The sequence below is a fragment of the Callithrix jacchus genome, chromosome 18 (genome assembly GCF_049354715.1).
Source record: "Callithrix jacchus isolate 240 chromosome 18, calJac240_pri, whole genome shotgun sequence".
Taxonomy (NCBI): Eukaryota; Metazoa; Chordata; class Mammalia; order Primates; family Cebidae; genus Callithrix; species Callithrix jacchus.
Genome location: NC_133519.1, coordinates 18,680,406 through 18,686,405, shown reverse-complemented (window position 1 = coordinate 18,686,405; position 6,000 = coordinate 18,680,406). Strand labels below are relative to the sequence as shown.

Sequence of the window (6,000 nt, the reverse complement as noted above, 5' to 3'; positions counted from 1 at the left end):
TGCTGGTTGTGAAAGTGTTTTTCCTGCAAAAAGTTGCCAAGATGCTTGAAAAAGTAGTAGTTGGTTGGCAGCAGGTCAAGTGAATATGGTGGATAAGCCAAAGCTTCATTAAACTTTTGAAGCATTGTGTGTGATATACAGTTGGACATTGTGGTGGAGAATTGAGCCCTTTCTCTTGACCAATGCTGGCTACAGGTGTTACAGTTTTTGTTGCATCTTATTGGTTTGCTGAGCTTACTTCTCAGATGTAATGGTTCAGCTGTAGTGGATCAGACAGGCAGCAGACCACCAAATAGTGACGATGACCTTTTCTTGGTGCAAGATTTTGACTTTGCAAAGTGCTTTGGAGCTTCTTCTCCTCTAACCACTGAGCTGGCCTTCGCCGACTGTTATATGAAATTTACTTTTCTTTACAAGTCACAATCTGATCAAGAAATGGTTCATTGTTGTTGCATAGAATAAGAGAAGACAACAGTTCCAAATGACTATTTGTTTTTATTTCACTCAGCTCAAGGGCACTCACTTATCGAGCTTTTCACCTTTCCAATTTCTTCAAATTCCAAACAATCATAGAATGGTTGACGTTGAGTTCTTTGGCAACTTCTCATGTAGTTGTAAAAGGATCAGCTTGGATGATTGCTCTCAATTTGTTGTTGTCAACTTCTGATAACCGGCCACTATGCGCCTCATCTTCAAGGCTCTCGTCTCCTTTGCAAAACTTCTTGAACCACCACTACACTGTACATTCGTTAGCAGTTCCTGGGTCAAATGTGTTGCTAATGTTGCAAGTTGTCTCTGCTGTTTTATGGCTCATTTTGAACTCGAATAAGAAAATTACTTTAATTTGCTCTTTGTCTAAAATAATTTCCACAGCCTAAAATAAACATAAAATAAACAGCATAGTGGCCAGCTATCAGAAGTTGACAACGACAAATTGTTGCCATTTTGTTACTGGCTGTTTTTCTTCTCCTTTATTTGACATGGTTTCTTCTTTATGTCATTGTTCTTTACCATTTGGTACATTTTTTGCAGTGGCTAGTACTAGTTGTTCCTTTCCCTGTTCAGTACTTCCTTCAGTAGCTCTTGTAAGGCAGGTCTTATAGTTACGAAATCTCTCAGCAATTGCTTGTCCATAAAGGATTTTACTTCTCCTTCACTTATGAAGCTTAGTTTGGCTGGATATGAAATTCTGGATTGAAAGTTCTTTTATTTATGGATGTTGAATATTGGCCCCCACTCCCTTCTAACTTTCAGGGTTTCTGCTGCAAGATCCGCTGTGAGTCTGATGGGCTTCCCTCTGTGGGTGACTCGACCTTTCTCTCTGGCTGCCCTTAGGATTTTTTCCTTCATTTCAACCCTGGTGAATCTAACAATTATGTGCATTGGGTTTGCTCTCCTTGAGGAGTATCTTTGTGGTGTTCTCTGTATTTCCTGGATTTGAATGTAGGCCTGCCTTTTTAGGTTGAGAAAATTCTCTTGGGTAATATCTTGAAGAGTATTCCAACTTGGATTCATTCTCCCCGTTACATTCAGGTATGCCGATCAAGCGTAGATTAGGACTTTTCACATAATACCATAGTTCTTGGAGGCTTTGTTCATTTTTTTCTCACTCTTTTCCCCCTAATCTTGCCTTCTCGTTTTATTTCATTGATTTGATCTTCTATCTCTGACATCCTTTCTTCTTCTTCTTGATTCAGCTGTTGACACTTGTGTATGCCTCGTGAAGTTCTGTGCTGTGTTTTTCAGCTCCATCAAGTCGTTTATGTTCCACTCTAAGCTTGTTATTCTAGTTAGCATTTAGTCTAACCTTTTTTCAAGGTTCTTAGTTTATTTTAACTGGGTTAGAACATGGTCTTTTAACTCAGAGAAGTTTGTTATTACCCACCTTCTGAAGCCTACTTCTGTCAATTCATCAAATTCATTCTCTGTCTTTTTTTGTTCCCTTGATGGTGAGGAGTTGTGATCCCTGGGAGGAGAAGAGGTGTTCTGTTCTTTTTTTTTTTTTTTTGCCCTTCCCCCCACCCCATCTTCATGGATTTATCTCCCTTTGATTTTTGAAGTTGGGGATTTCAGGAGTCTCTGAGTGGATGCTTTTTCTGTTGAGGTTGGAGCTGTATCTTTTTTGGCCTGTAGAGGGCGTTGCTGGGCTCTCGGGTTCAGTCAGCTTGCTGGATGGGTGGTCCTTTCCCGGAGTTTGTTTGCAGGTGAGATTGGCCCCGCCTTCCCAATGGCGTCTCTCCTTCCCCAGCTGAATCTTCCTAGTTGGGGTCAAGCTGGTGTAATTGCTGCCAAGCTCTCAGCGAGGGCTTCAGTTTGAGTTCTGTGGAGGTGGGGCCTGCGAGGCCTTATGGTCTGTTTCCTTGCTTCCAACTCTGCCTCCCTCAGTGGGACTGTCGTCCCGCCGGCCTTAGCCCAGACTTCCGCCCAGGTGCGTGTGACAACTTGTGGTGACCCGCGGTAGCCGCTGCTCAGATTTGCGTCGACTACACACAGCGCCCCACCGTCTGCTGGGCTCTCGTCGACCGTGGGTTGCAGGAGAGATGAGGTAAGCACAGGATACGAAACGGAGCACGAGGGGGCTAAGTCCCCGACCCTCCGAGCCAGCTGCATGTTTCAAGTGGGGACGCACCCCACCCCTCCGCCCAGTCTTGATTTGCCCCCGCTGGGCGGCTCTCGCCCTGTGGCTCCTTCCCTGGGCTATTTTCAGTGCCCTATCAGTCCCACCTAAACGAACCCAGCACCTCGTTTGGAATCGTGAAGCCCTCTAGCCCTCTGTGTCTCATTTGCTGGGAGCTGCATTCCGGTGTTGTCTTCTCTCTGCCATCTTGGCGCCTCCCTACTTTTTAAGGTTCTTAATTTGTAAAGTAGCGTGTAAACTAACATAAAGTAGCATGCAGTGAAGTAAACAGTAAAGTAGTATGCAGTGAAGCTTATCATTATTTTATTTATTTTGGCCATGTAACTAAAAAACAGTGGGTGCATAGTGGTTGTATATATTTATACGTGAGACGTTTTGACACAGGCATGCGATGTGAAATAAGCACATTGTGGAGAAGGGGGTATCATGATTTTTTAAATGAAATTAATCTCTTTTAAAATAGCAGCACTATTCATTCAATTGACTTAGAATGTACTCAAATTTAAAAAGAAAATAAAAATGTTGCGACTTTCATTCACAAGACACTGTAGAAGGCACAGGACATGATTATCCCCAAATTTTTGTGACTTAAGAAAAGATATAGAAACTTCAGAATTTCCAGAAAGAATTATGAAATACTAACACAAAAGAAAAATAAGTTTCCCTAGTAAACTTACTCAGTTAAAAATTTCTCCATTTCTTCTCACCAAAGAAAAATGCATATTCTGAGTATTTCCTCAGAGCCCAATTTCTTACAATATATAAGCATGTACTTTTTCTCGTTCAACTCACAGATGTAGTTTACCTATTGTTTTTTAATACTAACTCTTAAAACGATTTCTTTTTTGACAGAAAATAGTAACAAACTTTGATTTTTTTCCCTTTAAGCACTCATCGTTCTAACGATATATTTTGGTATTGAGAAATTATTATAAACCAAGAACAGACCATGGTTTATTATTCGTTTCTCAGTTCACAGTACTAGTTAGGAAGATTTTTTGTTAAAGATCTTAGGTAGTATTCATATCTTTTCTACAAATCTCCCCACAATAGTACTTAATCAGCCAGGAGCTTCTGCTATTCCTTATCTTCCTCTACACTAAAGTTACACATTTTTATGTCATCTAAATAAAATAGGACTCAGCTCATTTCCTCACTGAGCAGATATTTTAGGTGCCTGCTATGTAACAGACATTGTATTCAAAAGCAGTATGTTGGGAAAAGTCTCTTTCCTTGAGAATCCTTAGTCCAGTAATTTTAAAATAATTTTTAAGAGTCTCAGTCATATATATTTTATCAACTTTTACAAATTAAATAAACAGAACTTTATTTAAGAAGTAGCACACAGTGGACTCTGCCTCTACTTTTCCAATGAAAACTGGAAAAATTGGACAATCTCTTGATGAGAAGCCAGTTAGCTCATGACTCAGTCAAAAACAGCTTCATTGTTTCATTCAGATATTCTGGAAATTTCAAAAGTGACAAAAATTCTTATGCTTGTGTGCAAGTAAATTATAAGGAAATTGGAAATTAAATTAACTTTTCTGAACACCTTCTATTTGCTTGACATAATACAAATACACATAAAAGCCTGTATTTATATGGCAAGTGTTGTTCTAAACAGCTCATATATATAACCCTTACCATCAGCACAATAATTCTGACAGATAAATACTCTTATTGTTACATTTTTTTTCAATTAAAAAAAAACTGAAAGACAGAATAATTTGCCCAAGGTCATGTAAGTGGAACATGACTGAGCCAGGATTTGAACCATGACACTCTAGCTGCAGAATCTTTACTCAGAGCTGCTACTCAAGACTAACCTTTGGTTTGATGTGTCACCTTTTAAATATGAAGAATGTAATACTAACAGAGGTTTGAGAACTTACTTACATCCAGAGGTGACAAAGAGCAATACAAATCCATGTATGCTGACTTGAAAGCCATGTCCTCTTTCTTTGTACATATCACAGAAATTTTTAATTATCTGTATCGTGTTTTCCTTCTCTATTTCAACAGAATGGAAATAAAACTGAGTGATATTAAACCTCTGTTTCCTATTACGGAAGTAGTAAATAGGAAACAGAGGTTTAATAGCACTCCGTTTGAACCTCCTCTCTTATCAGAAAAGGTTCTGGTTCTTGAAGTCTATCAGCAAATTCCTAAAGGGTGAATAAAACTATTACAGTAAAACTATTTGAAAAGAGTAGTGACACGTGATCAGAATAGTTCCCGACACTTAGAAGATACTCAATACATATTTATTGAATGGCCAGGTTCCTATAGAATGGCAACACAGAATATCACCAAAGAACCAGTAATGAGCTGAGAGACTGCCTGGAAATAAATGAAGTGTTATTCTAGTTTTCTATGGGAATAATTTCCTTTTTAAATTTTTTATCAAATTGAAAAATGATAAGGAATAAAAAGTGGTTACCCCTAAAAATATGAACTAGGCCCTTTGGAATCTGAAGGATTTTGCTATGTTTCCTCAGGGGAATTCTGTTATTTTTAAATAAAGAGCTTAATTTTATATTGGGAGATGTTATTCTTTTTTGGCTAGTTCTCATCTTTCCCAACTCCAGAAAAGCGGTCTCCTGCAATGGTCAACATCCTTCATGGTAGTACATAGCAAAATCCAAAGAGCCTGCTCCCTTTCCGCTGTAGTCCTGGGTCTGTGGTTCTAAAGATAATTATCCTGGATGTGCAGCTATCCTAACCCAGGAAGCAACATATATACCTAAAGAGATAACTGTCCGATTTCCATCCCAGTTTATTTTCCATATAATCTTATTACCATCCTCTTTCTCTGAATACCTTTATATGCTTCTGAATGAGTGTACTAGTTGTAGATAATAAGAGTAAATATATAACATGTTCTTATCTTTGAAAATACAGAGATCTGAATGCAGTATATTCATTGTTCACATCTATTGAGTTACCGATGCATTACAGTTACTTCTGTGCATACTTATCAGCACAATATCTGAGTGTGTTTGAAGTTTGTTAATGTGCATGTGCACATACACTTGGGTCTCCAAATAAGGAAGGGTACTTACTATTCTTATTTTCTGAATGACTTGGGTTATAGCACTGTCTTTTTCTGGAAGACCTTATTGTTTGTGAGATTGTTCCTCAGAAAGTGGACACAAACACACACACACACACACACACACACACACACACACACACAATTTCCCTTGCCACCTTTCTCTTCCCAAGTCTTTTTGGGGAGGATGGGCAGTGTACTTCCAGCCAGCCTAAGGTCTCTTTTGTGCCTGGAGACTCTACTTAGCATGCTGGCTCTTCCTTAATATTCTCCCAGGATCCCCTTGAGCCCTGGAAAGGCCAAATATGTT

At 39.0% G+C, this 6,000-nt stretch overlaps 1 protein-coding gene across 2 annotated transcripts in view; it reads left to right on the top strand.

Moving 5' to 3' along the window:
- Window positions 1-2,129: 2,129 nt before the first annotated feature.
- The window catches only part of LOC108589047 (olfactory receptor 10T2-like), a 68,178-nt gene continuing 64,307 nt past the window's right edge, over window positions 2,130-6,000 (top strand). For both annotated transcript variants that reach the window (XR_004736519.3, XM_054247403.2), the window contains exon 1: window positions 2,130-2,545. The gene's annotated coding sequence lies outside the window, so the exon portion shown is untranslated. The remainder of the gene's footprint in view (window positions 2,546-6,000) is intronic.